Below are 14,903 nucleotides of genomic sequence, written 5' to 3' on the forward strand. Positions count from 1 at the left end.
ATTTGAACAGCTCATGTAAAAGGACAGGTCAAAATAATCTCTTATTTGGAGTGTTTTTCTGTTAACATGGTATGTTCAAGTTTGTCCACGTCTACACAAGATGGATATATCAAGGTGCAAGTCATAAGTGTAAACAAGTGGCATTTAGCACACTTTCTGACTCTCTTCCATCAATAGTCAATATCACTCTTTTTCTGGGCCTAAGTGGGGGATGAGCGACTGGCCCGAGGGACACCAAGGGACACAAAGGAGCAGGCAGAGGAAGTGGATTAGGGCTTCCCTCAATGTCAAAGTGAGAGTTCTGTTTTCGGATCTGTGACCCCACAAACACTTGGCAGGAGGCTAAGAAATGACCCATCAGGGCTCCATGGCACCACAAACCTATGCAAAATGGCATAATGAGGTGTCAAACTTTGATTTGTCGCCGTTCCTTGCCCCTGTCGAGCACAGAAGAAGTGCATCTAGAGAGTCAGGGTGGCCGAGAGCTCTAAGGCGCTGCGTTAAGGTCGCAGTCTCCACTGGAGGCGTGGGTTCGAATCCCACTCCTGACACAATCTGCTTCTTACTCTGTTGGTAGGCAGTATTTGAACAGCTCATGTAAAAGGACAGATCAAAATAATCTCTGATTTGGAGTGTTTTTCTGTTAACATGGTATGTTCAAGTTTGTCCACGTCTACACAAGATGGATATATCAAGGTGCAACTCATAAGTGTAAACAAGTGGCATTTAGCACACTTTCTGACTCTCTTCCATCAATATCACTCTTTTTATGGGCCTAAGCGGGGGATGAGCGACTGGCTCGAGGGACACCAAGGGACACAAAGGAGCATGCAGAGGAAGTGGATTAGGGCTTCCCTCAATGTCAAAGTGAGAGTTCTGTTTTCGATTCTGTGACCCCACAAACACTTGGCAGGAGGCTAAGAAATGACCCATCAGGGCTCCATGGCACCACAAACCTATGCAAAATGGCATAATGAGGTGTCAAACTTTGATTTTTCGCCGTTCCTTGCCCCTGTCGAGCACAGAAGAAGTGCGTCTTGAGAGTCAGGGTGGCCGAGAGGTCTAAGGCGCTGCGTTCAGGTCGCAGTCTCCACTGGAGGCGTGGGTTCGAATCCCACTTCTGACAGAATCTGCTTCTTACTCTGTTGGTAGGCAGTATTTGAACAGCTCATGTAAAAAGACAGATCAAAATAATCTCTGATTTGGAGTGCTTTTCTGTTAACATGGTATCATCAAGTTTGTCCACGTCTACACAAGATGGATATATCAAGGTGCAAGTCATAAGTGTAAACAAGTGGCATTTAGCACACTTTCTGACTCTCTTCCATCAATATCACTCTTTTTCTGGGCCTAAGTGGGGGATGAGCGACTGGCCCGAGGGACACCAAGGGACACAAAGGAGCATGCATAGGAAGTGGATTAGGGCTTCCCTCAATGTCAAAGTGAGAGTTCTGTTTTCGGATCTGTGACCCCACAAACACTTGGCAGGAGGCTAAGAAATGACCCATCAGGGCTCCGTGGCACCACAAACCTATGCAAAATGGCATAATGAGGTGTCAAACTTTGATTTTTCGCCGTTCCTTGCCCCTGTCGAGCACAGAAGATGTGCATCTAGAGAGTCAGGGTGGCCGAGAGGTCTAAGGCGCTGCGTTAAGGTCGCAGTCTCCACTGGAGGCGTGGGTTCGAATCCCACTCCTGACACAATCTGCTTCTTACTCTGTTGGTAGGCAGTATTTGAACAGCTCATGTAAAAGGACAGATCAAAATAATCTCTTATTTGGAGTGTTTTTCTGTTAACATGGTATGTTCAAGTTTGTCCACGTCTACACAAGATGGATATATCAAGGTGCAAGTCATAAGTGTAAACAAGTGGCATTTAGCACACTTTCTGACTCTCTTCCATCAATAGTCAATATCACTCTTTTTCTGGGCCTAAGTGGGGGATGAGCGACTGGCCCGAGGGACACCAAGGGACACAAAGGAGCATGCAGAGGAAGTGGATTAGGGCTTCCCTCAATGTCAAAGTGAGAGTTCTGTTTTCGGATCTGTGACCCCACAAACACTTGGCAGGAGGCTAAGAAATGACCCATCAGGGCTCCGTGGCACCACAAACCTATGCAAAATGGCATAATGAGGTGTCAAACTTTGATTTTTCGCCGTTCCTTGCCCCTGTCGAGCACAGAAGAAGTGCATCTAGAGAGTCAGGGTGGCCGAGAGGTCTAAGGCGCTGCGTTCAGGTCGCAGTCTCCACTGGAGGCGTGGGTTCGAATCCCACTCCTGACAGAATCTGCTTCTTACTCTGTTGGTAGGCAGTATTTGAACAGCTCATGTAAAAGGACAGATCAAAATAATCTCTGATTTGGAGTTTTTTTTCTGTTAACTTGGTATGTTCAAGTTTGTCCACGTCTACACAAGATGGATATATCAAGGTGCAAGTCATAAGTGTAAACAAGTGGCATTTAGCACACTTTCTGACTCTCTTCCCATCAATATCACTCTTTTTCTGGGCCTAAGTGGGGGATGAGCGACTGGCCCGAGGGACACCAAGGGACACAAAGGAGCATGCAGAGGAAGTGGATTAGGGCTTCCCTCAATGTCAAAGTGAGAGTTCTGTTTTCGGTTCTGTGACCCCACAAACACTTGGCAGGAGGCTAAGAAATGACCCATCAGGGCTCCATGGCACCACAAACCTATGCAAAATGGCATAACCAGGTGTCAAACTTTGATTTTTTCGCCATTCCTTGCCCCTGTCGAGCACAGAAGAAGTGCATCTAGATAGTCAGGGTGGCCGAGAGGTCTAAGGCGCTGCGTTCAGGTCGCAGTCTCCACTGGAGGCGTGGGTTCGAATCCCACTCCTGACACAATCTGCTTCTTACTCTGTTGGTAGGCAGTATTTGAACAGCTCATGTAAAAGGACAGGTCAAAATAATCTCTTATTTGGAGTGTTTTTCTGTTAACATGGTATGTTCAAGTTTGTCCACGTCTACACAAGATGGATATATCAAGGTGCAAGTCATAAGTGTAAACAAGTGGCATTTAGCACACTTTCTGACTCTCTTCCACCAATAGTCAATATCACTCTTTTTCTGGGCCTAAGTGGGGGATGAGCGACTGGCCCGAGGGACACCAAGGGACACAAAGGAGCATGCAGAGGAAGTGGATTAGGGCTTCCCTCAATGTCAAAGTGAGAGTTCTGTTTTCGGATCTGTGACCCCACAAACACTTGGCAGGAGGCTAAGAAATGACCCATCAGGGCTCCAGTGGCACCACAAACCTATGCAAAATGGCATAATGAGGTGTCAAACTTTGATTTGTCGCCGTTCCTTGCCCCTGTCGAGCACAGAAGATGTGCATCTAGAGAGTCAGGGTGGCCGAGAGGTCTAAGGCGCTGCGTTCAGGTCGCAGTCTCCACTGGAGGCGTGGGTTCGAATCCCACTCCTGACACAATCTGCTTCTTACTCTGTTGGTAGGCAGTATTTGAACAGCTCATGTAAAAGGACAGATCAAAATAATCTCTGATTTGGAGTGTTTTTCTGTTAACATGGTATGTTCAAGTTTGTCCACGTCTACACAAGATGGATATATCAAGGTGCAAGTCATAAGTGTAAACAAGTGGCATTTAGCACACTTTCTGACTCTCTTCCATCAATAGTCAATATCACTCTTTTTCTGGGCCTAAGTGGGGAATGAGCGACTGGCCCGAGGGACACCAAGGGACACAAAGGAGCATGCAGAGGAAGTGGATTAGGGCTTCCCTCAATGTCAAAGTGAGAGTTCTGTTTTCGGTTCTGTGACCCCACAAACACTTGGCAGGAGGCTAAGAAATGACCCATCAGGGCTCCATGGCACCACAAACCTATGCAAAATGGCATAATGAGGTGTCAAACTTTGATTTTTCGCCGTTCCTTGCCCCTGTCGAGCACAGAAGAAGTGCATCTAGAGAGTCAGGGTGGCCGAGAGGTCTAAGGCGCTGCGTTAAGGTCGCAGTCTCCACTGGAGGCGTGGGTTTGAATCCCACTCCTGACACAATCTGCTTCTTACTCTGTTGGTAGGCAGTATTTGAACAGCTCATGTAAAAGGACAGATCAAAATGATCTCTTATTTGGAGTGTTTTTCTGTTAACATGGTATGTTCAAGTTTGTCCACGTCTACACAAGATGAATATATCAAAGTGCAAGTCATAAGTGTAAACAAGTGGCATTTAGCACACTTTCTGACTCTCTTCCATCAATATCACTCTTTTTCTGGGCCTAAGTGGGGGATGAGCGACTGGCCCGAGGGACACCAAGGGACACAAAGGAGCATGCAGAGGAAGTGGATTAGGGCTTCCCTCAATGTCAAAGTGAGAGTTCTGTTTTCGGATCTGTGACCCCACAAACACTTGGCAGGAGGCTAAGAAATGACCCATCAGGGCTCCATGGCACCACAAACCTATGCAAAATGGCATAATGAGGTGTCAAACTTTGATTTGTCGCCGTTCCTTGCCCCTGTCGAGCACAGAAGATGTGCATCTAGAGAGTCAGGGTGGCCGAGAGGTCTAAGGCGCTGCGTTAAGGTCGCAGTCTCCACTGGAGGCGTGGGTTCGAATCCCACTCCTGACACAATCTGCTTCTTACTCTGTTGGTAGGCAGTATTTGAACAGCTCATGTAAAAGGACAGATCAAAATAATCTCTGATTTGGAGTGTTTTTCTGTTAACATGGTATGTTCAAGTTTGTCCACGTCTACACAAGATGGATATATCAAGGTGCAAGTCATAAGTGTAAACAAGTGGCATTTAGCACACTTTCTGACTCTCTTCCATCAATATCACTCTTTTTCTGGGCCTAAGCGGGGGATGAGCGACTGGCCCGAGGGACACCAAGGGACACAAAGGAGCATGCAGAGGAAGTGGATTAGGGCTTCCCTCAATGTCAAAGTGAGAGTTCTGTTTTCGGTTCTGTGACCCCACAAACACTTGGCAGGAGGCTAAGAAATGACCCATCAGGGCTCCATGGCACCACAAACCTATGCAAAATGGCATAACCAGGTGTCAAACTTTGATTTTTCGCCATTCCTTGCCCCTGTCGAGCACAGAAGAAGTGCATCTAGATAGTCAGGGTGGCCGAGAGGTCTAAGGCGCTGCGTTCAGGTCGCAGTCTCCACTGGAGGCGTGGGTTCAAATCCCACTCCTGACAGAATCTGCTTCTTACTCTGTTGGTAGGCACTATTTGAACAGCTCATGTAAAAGGACAGATCAAAATAATCTCTTATTTGGAGTGTTTTTCTGTTAACATGGTATGTTCAAGTTTGTCCACGTCTACACAAGATGGATATATCAAGGTGCAAGTCATAAGTGTAAACAAGTGGCATTTAGCACACTTTCTGACTCTCTTCCATCAATAGTCAATATCACTCTTTTTCTGGGCCTAAGTGGGGGATGAGCGACTGGCCCGAGGGACACCAAGGGACACAAAGGAGCATGCAGAGGAAGTGGATTAGGGCTTCCCTCAATGTCAAAGTGAGAGTTCTGTTTTCGGTTCTGTGACCCCACAAACACTTGGCAGGAGGCTAAGAAATGACCCATCAGGGCTCCATGGCACCACAAACCTATGCAAAATGGCATAATGAGGTGTCAAACTTTGATTTGTCGCCGTTCCTTGCCCCTGTCGAGCACAGAAGAAGTGCATCTAGATAGTCAGGGTGGCCGAGAGGTCTAAGGCGCTGCGTTCAGGTCGCAGTCTCCACTGGAGGCGTGGGTTCGAATCCCACTCCTGACAGAATCTGCTTCTTACTCTGTTGGTAGGCAGTATTTGAACAGCTCATGTAAAAGGACAGATCAAAATAATCTCTGATTTGGAGTGTTTTTCTGTTAACATGGTATGTTCAAGTTTGTCCACGTCTACACAAGATGGATATATCAAGGTGCAACTTATAAGTGTAAACAAGTGGCATTTAGCACACTTTCTGACTCTCTTCCATCAATATCACTCTTTTTCTGGGCCTAAGTGGGGGATGAGCGACTGGCCCGAGGGACACCAAGGGACACAAAGGAGCATGCAGAGGAAGTGGATTAGGGCTTCCCTCAATGTCAAAGTGAGAGTTCTGTTTTCGGTTCTGTGACCCCACAAACACTTGGCAGGAGGCTAAGAAATGACCCATCAGGGCTCCATGGCACCACAAACCTATGCAAAATGGCATAATGAGGTGTCAAACTTTGATTTGTCGCCGTTCCTTGCCCCTGTCGAGCACAGAAGAAGTGCATCTAGAGAGTCAGGGTGGCCGAGAGGTCTAAGGCGCTGCGTTAAGGTCGCAGTCTCCACTGGAGGCGTGGGTTCGAATCCCACTCCTGACACAATCTGCTTCTTACTCTGTTGGTAGGCAGTATTTGAACAGCTCATGTAAAAGGACAGATCAAAATAATCTCTTATTTGGAGTGTTTTTCTGTTAACATGGTATGTTCAAGTTTGTCCACGTCTACACAAGATGGATATATCAAGGTGCAACTCATAAGTGTAAACAAGTGGCATTTAGCACACTTTCTGACTCTCTTCCATCAATATCACTCTTTTTCTGGGCCTAAGTGGGGGATGAGCGACTGGCCCGAGGGACACCAAGGGACACAAAGGAGCATGCAGAGGAAGTGGATTAGGGCTTCCCTCAATGTCAAAGTGAGAGTTCTGTTTTCGGATCTGTGACCCCACAAACACTTGGCAGGAGGCTAAGAAATGACCCATCAGGGCTCCGTGGCACCACAAACCTATGCAAAATGGCATAATGAGGTGTCAAACTTTGATTTGTCGCCGTTCCTTGCCCCTGTCGAGCACAGAAGAAGTGCATCTAGAGAGTCAGGGTGGCCGAGAGGTCTAAGGCGCTGCGTTAAGGTCGCAGTCTCCACTGGAGGCGTGGGTTCGAATCCCACTCCTGACACAATCTGCTTCTTACTCTGTTGGTAGGCAGTATTTGAACAGCTCATGTAAAAGGACAGATCAAAATAATCTCTGATTTGGAGTGTTTTTCTGTTAACATGGTATGTTCAAGTTTGTCCACGTCTACACAAGATGGATATATCAAGGTGCAACTCATAAGTGTAAACAAGTGGCATTTAGCACACTTTCTGACTCTCTTCCATCAATATCACTCTTTTTCTGGGCCTAAGTGGGGGATGAGCGACTGGCCCGAGGGACACCAAGGGACACAAAGGAGCATGCAGAGGAAGTGGATTAGGGCTTCCCTCAATGTCAAAGTGAGAGTTCTGTTTTCGGTTCTGTGACCCCACAAACACTTGGCAGGAGGCTAAGAAATGACCCATCAGGGCTCCATGGCACCACAAACCTATGCAAAATGGCATAATGAGGTGTCAAACTTTGATTTTTCGCCGTTCCTTGCCCCTGTCGAGCACAGAAGAAGTGCATCTAGAGAGTCAGGGTGGCCGAGAGGTCTAAGGCGCTGCGTTAAGGTCGCAGTCTCCACTGGAGGCGTGGGTTCGATTCCCACTCCTGACACAATCTGCTTCTTACTCTGTTGGTAGGCACTATTTGAACAGCTCATGTAAAAAGACAGATCAAAATAATCTCTGATTTGGAGTGTTTTTCTGTTAACATGGTATGTTCAAGTTTGTCCACGTCTACACAAGATGGATATATCAAGGTGCAACTCATAAGTGTAAACAAGTGGCATTTAGCACACTTTCTGACTCTCTTCCACCAATAGTCAATATCACTCTTTTTCTGGGCCTAAGTGGGGGATGAGCGACTGGCCCGAGGGACACCAAGAGACACAAAGGAGCATGCAGAGGAAGTGGATTAGGGCTTCCCTCAATGTCAAAGTGAGAGTTCTGTTTTTGGTTCTGTGACCCCACAAACACTTGGCAGGAGGCTAAGAAATGACCCATCAGGGCTCCATGGCACCACAAACCTATGCAAAATGGCATAATGAGGTGTCAAACTTTGATTTTTCGCCGTTCCTTGCCCCTGTCGAGCACAGAAGAAGTGCATCTTGAGAGTCAGGGTGGCCGAGAGGTCTAAGGCGCTGCGTTCAGGTCGCAGTCTACACTGGAGGCGTGGGTTCGAATCCCACTCCAGACACAATCTGCTTCTTACTCTGTTGGTAGGCAGTATTTGAACAGCTCATGTAAAAGGACAGATCAAAATGATCTCTTACTTGGAGTGTTTTTCTGTTAACATGGTATGTTCAAGTTTGTCCACGTCTACACAAGATGAATATATCAAAGTGCAACTCATAAGTCTACCCAAGTTCAATTTAGCACACTTTCTGACTCTCTTCCACCAATAGTCAATATCACTCTTTTTCTGGGCCTAAGTGGGGGATGAGCGACTGGCCCGAGGGACACCAAGGGACACAAAGGAGCATGCAGAGGAAGTGGATTAGGGCTTCCCTCAATGTCAAAGTGAGAGTTCTGTTTTCGGTTCTGTGACCCCACAAACACTTGGCAGGAGGCTAAGAAATGACCCATCAGGGCTCCATGGCACCACAAACCTATGCAAAATGGCATAATGAGGTGTCAAACTTTGATTTTTCGCCGTTCCTTGCCCCTGTCGAGCACAGAAGAAGTGCATCCAGAGAGTCAGGGTGGCCGAGAGGTCTAAGGTGCTGCGTTAAGGTCGCAGTCTCCACTGGAGGCGTGGGTTCGATTCCCACTCCTGACACAATCTGCTTCTTACTCTGTTGGTAGGCAGTATTTGAACAGCTCATGTAAAAAGACAGATCAAAATAATCTCTGATTTGGAGTGTTTTTCTGTTAACATGGTATGTTCAAGTTTGTCCACGTCTACACAAGATGGATATATCAAGGTGCAAGTCATAAGTGTAAACAAGTGGCATTTAGCACACTTTCTGACTCTCTTCCACCAATAGTCAATATCACTCTTTTTCTGGGCCTAAGTGGGGGATGAGCGACTGGCCCGAGGGACACCAAGAGACACAAAGGAGCATGCAGAGGAATTGGATTAGGGCTTCCCTCAATGTCAAAGTGAGAGTTCTGTTTTCGGTTCTGTGACCCCACAAACACTTGGCAGGAGGCTAAGAAATGACCCATCAGGGCTCCATGGCACCACAAACCTATGCAAAATGGCATAATGAGGTGTCAAACTTTGATTTTTCGCCGTTCCTTGCCCCTGTCGAGCACAGAAGAAGTGCATCTTGAGAGTCAGGGTGGCCGACAGGTCTAAGGCGCTGCGTTCAGGTCGCAGTCTCCACTGGAGGCGTGGGTTCGAATCCCACTCCTGACACAATCTGCTTCTTACTCTGTTGGTAGGCAGTATTTGAACAGCTCATGTAAAAAGACAGATCAAAATAATCTCTGATTTGGAGTGTTTTTCTGTTAACATGGTATGTTCAAGTTTGTCCACGTCTACACAAGATGGATATATCAAGGTGCAAGTCATAAGTGTAAACAAGTGGCATTTAGCACACTTTCTGACTCTCTTCCATCAATATCACTCTTTTTCTGGGCCTAAATGGGGGATGAGCGACTGGCCCGAGGGACACCAAGGGACACAAAGGAGCATGCATAGGAAGTGGATTAGGGCTTCCCTCAATGTCAAAGTGAGAGTTCTGTTTTCGGATCTGTGACCCCACAAACACTTGGCAGGAGGCTAAGAAATGACCCATCAGGGCTCCGTGGCACCACAAACCTATGCAAAATGGCATAATGAGGTGTCAAACTTTGATTTTCCGCCGTTCCTTGCCCCTGTCGAGCACAGAAGATGTGCATCTAGAGAGTCAGGGTGGCCGAGAGGTCTAAGGCGCTGTGTTAAGATCGCAGTCTCCACTGGAGGCGTGGGTTCGAATCCCACTCCTGACACAATCTGCTTCTTACTCTGTTGGTAGGCAGTATTTGAACAGCTCATGTAAAAAGACAGATCAAAATAATCTCTGATTTGGAGTGTTTTTCTGTTAACATGGTATGTTCAAGTTTGTCCACGTCTACACAAGATGGATATATCAAGGTGCAAGTCATAAGTGTAAACAAGTGGCATTTAGGACACTTTCTGACTCTCTTCCATCAATATCACTCTTTTTCTGGTCCTAAGTGGGGACTCGTTTTTTGTTTTTTTGTCTTTATTCTAATTATGTATACAATCAATGAAAGCAACAATCACAATGAAATATGGTAAAAAGGAAACCCTCACCGTTTCTTTTTCAGACAGCTGTGGCTAAGAATCTGAACTTTTAATAGCCTACAGTCTTTGCTTTTCCATCCTTACAGCAGTCTTCAGAACTCCTGTCTGGCACAGAATATTTAGTTTTATAAAACAGATTAGGTTTCTGTTGATAAATGCATTATGCTTCAGAATTAGATGCTATTTTGAGATGCTAATGTTGGTTACTTACATTTCTCAAGTTCCACAAATCCAAACAGTCTCTCCTGCTTCTTTACAGAACTGCACTCAGCAGCTTTCACCTATTTTAGTGCTGAGAGTATTTAGTTTTTTAACTGGGACTAGTTTTGTTGTCAAGTATTAATTGTGGTAAGCGCAGTATCCCTGTATGAATTGAAATTTAAATCTTGCGCTCAAAGCCAACAGGCACGCACACGCGCTAGAAAACAGAAAGAGGGAAGGCGGGATTTAAGGCAGTACAACCAATGAGAGTTAAGTTAAAAAAAAAAGCACAGAGCACAGTCACGTGTGCTGCCGATTTAAAGGGGCAGGCAGTCAGACAGCGGCAGCAGCAGCAGCAGCCGCGGAGCTGCGAGAGGAGAAGAAGGGAAGAGCGAGGCACGTTATGTGGGTCATGTTACTGTGCCACGGTAACCGTGGCAATTTAGATCTAAATTATTATTATTTTGGACATGCACACACACACAAATACACATACACACACAAAAAAAAAAAAATAATAACACACACTGACAAAAGGGCACTTTGGGCATCAAGGGGCAAAGGGGCAGGTGCCCAAGCCCCCTCCGCCCCCCCTGCACGTCCCTGGTCGTAGCCAGCGCACACTCTCCACTTTTAAACTAAGCGGGAACTTAACACGTTGAAAGCATCTTTCGGCGTTGCTATAGACGTTTAAAAAATTATGAAAAACATACAACTATTTAAGATAGTGAAAAAAGCAGGCCTGCACGTGTTTGTCTGTCTGAATGTCATCGTTTGTATGTAACTGTGTATCGTATGTAACTAAACGTTCGTCTGTGTGAAGTAATGTTCATGGTTTCAGAATGTTCATTTGTTTTGGGAGAAGTGCAGCTCCGTAATTCAAATTACGTTTTTAATCATGAACTATGTTAACTAAAAGCTGAAGAAAGGAAAAGAGAGACTTCAATAACACAGTTTGTTTTCTTCCCACATTAAATATCCGGCCAAATTAAATTGTTACTCTGAGATATGTTAACGTGTCTTAAACAAAAATATCCCAGGGTTGTAGGAAATACTTGGGACTGGGGATAAAGGTTTTTTTTTTTTCCGTTTGGAGCTTAATTATGCAGTACAGTAACCAGCAGGGACATGTAGAGACCGTTGGAGAGGCAGGTGCTCAGAGTTAAAAGAGGGCACATGGGGCACGGATTTAAAACAAGATACAGAAACATACCTTGCTATACAACCGGCTGAAATGTACCAACCCATACTATAAAGAATGTAACATGTAATCAAGGCGTAGGTTTGATTTGAAGTGTAACCCTAGGGACACTTCATTAGTCTGACATCATTGGTCCTACACAGTATGCATGCTCCTATTTCTTTATGCTTGACTTGAGCGTCATGACGCGTTTCTTCTGTCTAAAGAGAAAAGCAGTATTTCTTGCTACATTTATACAAATTTTATAAGCACGACACACACACTAGATGCTGTTTGTTAATCTGGTGGCCTAGTGGTTAGAGCATTGAGCTTGGGTCGCATAGGTTCTGAGTTCAACTCCCACCGACTGCCACTGTGGGTCCCTGAGCAAGACACTTAACTTAACCCCTGATTGCTTCCCTTGGCCCCGCACACTGGCAGCTCACTGCTCCCCGAGGGGATGGGTAAAGATGCAGAAGTGAATTTCTCCATTGTTAGATCAATAAAGTTCAAATATTATTATAAATTATAAAGCAGCGTCTGATCTGATGAACGTTGAATTGGGACTTTTTTCCCACTTTGAAAAAAGTTTGCAATTGAACTTACCAGCAACAGAGACAGATGGTAAAAACTTATCAATTAAACCAAATATATTCAAAGTATGTCTGTTGTCTAGATTTATCCTGTATTTTCTTTAGAAGATATAGAAATGTGCAGAGATAAACCCCCCCCCTCCCCCCTATTCTTTTTTTATCAAAGATACTCTGTCTGCATCATAAAACAGCAAAATTATACATTCAAGGGACTGGAAATAAATTTATAGTATTTACTTTGCACTGGAAGTAGAAGTGTCACTGACCTTGACAGCATTTCAAATATTAAACTCAAACTTCAACAAATGTATAACTGGGTTGTAGTTGCTCTCTGTGGCCCATTTTATGTAATTTATCTTAACATTCCAAACACATTTCTTACATCATATATCTAAAGTGTAGATAACAGCTTCTCCTTACCTACATTCCTCAGACAACTAATTATTTCCCTAACAATAGTCATATTTCAATGTTTAAATGTGCAATAAACCTTTATACATAAGGAGCATGGAGGACCCAATACTGTACTTTGAGTAAGATTAGTGACACCAAAACTGAATTGTTACATGAGTGCTTGTCCATTTCATCATTCAAATGAGAACAATATACTATTGGTATATACTAGTAAGACAGCAGATAAAACTTTAAGATATGTTAAGGCCTATATTAAATTAATTTTACGACCAGATCAACAGATTAAATAATTTTTACATTTTTGTTGTACTATTTTACCCTCGTAATGAAGTAATATTTTTTGGGCTAAGTCCCTGATGATAAGAATGTCTAGCTCCGCCCCTGGTTTGTACTAATTTACTAATGGACAGTGTGGAAACCTTTGTACAATAAAAGCAATGTAAATGGTATTACTCGATTGTATTTGTCGTAATTCTAATTCTAGAAGTAGAAATAGTGAAATAAATAGCACTATCATTTTGTGAAATCCTAATTACGCTATTATAAATAAGCCAAAGTCTAAACAAAATATAGCAGTTGTTTAGGCAGCATCTAGTGTTGTTGTGCTGTATATAATGTAAAAGAAATATCACCTGCTATTTATACCTGAACTGCATCAGAGGGTCAACAAAAAAATTAAGCAATAATGACAACGAAATATTGGTAAAAGGGAAACCTTCACCTTTTCTTTTTCAGGCAGCTGTGGCTAAGAATCTGAATTTTTAATATCCTACAGTGTTTGCTTTTCCATCTTTCCAGCGGTCTTCAGAACTCCTGCCTGCCACAGAATATTTAGTTTTATAAAAGAGATTAGGTTTCTGTTGATAAATGCATTATACTTCAGAATTAGATGCTATTTTGAGATGCTAATGTTGGTTACTTACATTTCTCAAGTTCCACAAACCAAAACTCTCTCGCCTGCTTTATTACAGAACTGCACTACACAGCTTTCACGCCCACATCAGGGACAGCCACTTTGGATTTCCGCCTTTTTTTTGTTTTTTTTTAAACAAATGTGTATGTATGTATGTATTATGTGTATATATATGTGTATATATATATATATATATGTATATATATATATATATATATATATATATATATATATATATATATATATACACACATACATACACATACATACGTATACATATACATATATGTATGTATATATGTCTCCAAATGAAGGAGAATTGATAAAAAGTCTCTATTAGGCTGTTAGGCGTGATATTTTTTCACATTTGACTTTAAATTAGCCACTTCAGACGATATGATAGATAGATGGCCAGCAGGAATGGATACCAGTGCCAATGCAAGTTAAGAAATCTGACTTGATAGACATCTGGAGAGAAAATACTCCTTGGTCTGACGATTTACCTAAATCTAAAATAGACCTCTGGCCAATTTCATCATTGATATCTAAAAGATATCAATGATGAAATTCTTTCCACCGCTTTGACTGATCCCAAAGCAACTGAAACCAGCATTTCTTTGATCCAATCCTGTGGTTCTGTTTTCTTTTCTTATGTTCAGCACTGAATTGTCTTGTTACTGAAATGTGCCACAAATAAACTTGCCGTCTGACATCAGCAGCAAGATGATCTGAGGCTCTTGTTACGGGTGACGGAGGTCTCCTGCTGCTCAGTGACATAACATCCACTGCACACGCTCAGACTACACAGAGTGGAGAGAAAATAAACGTGGATGTATAGAAAACAAACCATCTAAAACAAATCAGCAGGTCTAATTCACTAAAACAGGCACCTTAAAAGAGGAGAAAACTTGTTTTAGATGACATCTTTGGGCCCTTTATAGAGACAAAACCATAAATTATTCTTATTTCTTCCCATGGCTAGGGCCAAACATGCACAGATATACAGGTAAGGGCAATTTAAAGTGTCCATTTATTCTAATTAGCACATTTCTGGATTGTGGGAGGAAGCTGGAGTAGAAGAAGATGCAAACTTTACACAGAATCCTGGTTGTCTAACCTGGATTCAAACCTTTTTGTTGCAAGGCAGCAGTCCCTGCAGAGCAGCGTTTTCATGACAGCATTAGAAATGTTGCACAGTTTGTTGCTACTGTAGTAAAAAAAAAAAACCTCTCCATCACTCACCACTAACTGCTCAAAAACTCTCCTTTCCACACAGTTGCTTTAAATGAATGTGATTCTATAAATATCTGCGCAATGCTTGGCCGTGGGCCAGGCGGTGACGGTGTGTAAAGTCAGACCTCTGTCCTGTTTTGTGCGCTCAGCTCGCAGCAGCCCTGCATGGGGAGCTAACCGGTGTCTGTTGCACCTGTTGAATAAAGATTCATTTCACCTAATGTGTTTTTCGTCTAATCCTCGTCT

At 43.9% G+C, this 14,903-nt stretch overlaps 17 non-coding genes across 17 annotated transcripts; all 17 read left to right on the top strand.

Moving 5' to 3' along the window:
• Nucleotides 1-468: 468 nt before the first annotated feature.
• trnal-aag lies at nt 469-551 on the top strand. Its single transcript has one exon. It is a non-coding gene; the product is annotated as a tRNA-Leu (tRNA).
• Nucleotides 552-1,043: 492 nt separating this feature from the next.
• Nucleotides 1,044-1,126, top strand: trnal-cag. Its single transcript has one exon. It is a non-coding gene; the product is annotated as a tRNA-Leu (tRNA).
• Nucleotides 1,127-1,618: 492 nt separating this feature from the next.
• On the top strand, nt 1,619-1,701 carry trnal-aag. Its single transcript has one exon. It is a non-coding gene; the product is annotated as a tRNA-Leu (tRNA).
• A 499-nt stretch (nt 1,702-2,200) lies between these two features.
• Nucleotides 2,201-2,283, top strand: trnal-cag. Its single transcript has one exon. It is a non-coding gene; the product is annotated as a tRNA-Leu (tRNA).
• Nucleotides 2,284-2,778: 495 nt separating this feature from the next.
• On the top strand, nt 2,779-2,861 carry trnal-cag. The gene has a single exon. It is a non-coding gene; the product is annotated as a tRNA-Leu (tRNA).
• Nucleotides 2,862-3,361: 500 nt separating this feature from the next.
• Nucleotides 3,362-3,444, top strand: trnal-cag. The gene has a single exon. It is a non-coding gene; the product is annotated as a tRNA-Leu (tRNA).
• A 499-nt stretch (nt 3,445-3,943) lies between these two features.
• trnal-aag lies at nt 3,944-4,026 on the top strand. Its single transcript has one exon. It is a non-coding gene; the product is annotated as a tRNA-Leu (tRNA).
• Nucleotides 4,027-4,518: 492 nt separating this feature from the next.
• On the top strand, nt 4,519-4,601 carry trnal-aag. Its single transcript has one exon. It is a non-coding gene; the product is annotated as a tRNA-Leu (tRNA).
• Nucleotides 4,602-5,093: 492 nt separating this feature from the next.
• trnal-cag lies at nt 5,094-5,176 on the top strand. The gene has a single exon. It is a non-coding gene; the product is annotated as a tRNA-Leu (tRNA).
• Nucleotides 5,177-5,675: 499 nt separating this feature from the next.
• Nucleotides 5,676-5,758, top strand: trnal-cag. Its single transcript has one exon. It is a non-coding gene; the product is annotated as a tRNA-Leu (tRNA).
• A 492-nt stretch (nt 5,759-6,250) lies between these two features.
• trnal-aag lies at nt 6,251-6,333 on the top strand. Its single transcript has one exon. It is a non-coding gene; the product is annotated as a tRNA-Leu (tRNA).
• Nucleotides 6,334-6,825: 492 nt separating this feature from the next.
• On the top strand, nt 6,826-6,908 carry trnal-aag. The gene has a single exon. It is a non-coding gene; the product is annotated as a tRNA-Leu (tRNA).
• A 492-nt stretch (nt 6,909-7,400) lies between these two features.
• On the top strand, nt 7,401-7,483 carry trnal-aag. The gene has a single exon. It is a non-coding gene; the product is annotated as a tRNA-Leu (tRNA).
• A 499-nt stretch (nt 7,484-7,982) lies between these two features.
• Nucleotides 7,983-8,065, top strand: trnal-cag. Its single transcript has one exon. It is a non-coding gene; the product is annotated as a tRNA-Leu (tRNA).
• A 499-nt stretch (nt 8,066-8,564) lies between these two features.
• On the top strand, nt 8,565-8,647 carry trnal-aag. The gene has a single exon. It is a non-coding gene; the product is annotated as a tRNA-Leu (tRNA).
• Nucleotides 8,648-9,146: 499 nt separating this feature from the next.
• On the top strand, nt 9,147-9,229 carry trnal-cag. The gene has a single exon. It is a non-coding gene; the product is annotated as a tRNA-Leu (tRNA).
• Nucleotides 9,230-9,721: 492 nt separating this feature from the next.
• On the top strand, nt 9,722-9,804 carry trnal-aag. Its single transcript has one exon. It is a non-coding gene; the product is annotated as a tRNA-Leu (tRNA).
• The last annotated feature ends 5,099 nt before the right edge of the window (nt 9,805-14,903 follow it).

The sequence above is a fragment of the Fundulus heteroclitus genome, chromosome 8 (assembly GCF_011125445.2).
Source record: "Fundulus heteroclitus isolate FHET01 chromosome 8, MU-UCD_Fhet_4.1, whole genome shotgun sequence".
Lineage (NCBI taxonomy): Eukaryota > Metazoa > Chordata > Actinopteri > Cyprinodontiformes > Fundulidae > Fundulus > Fundulus heteroclitus.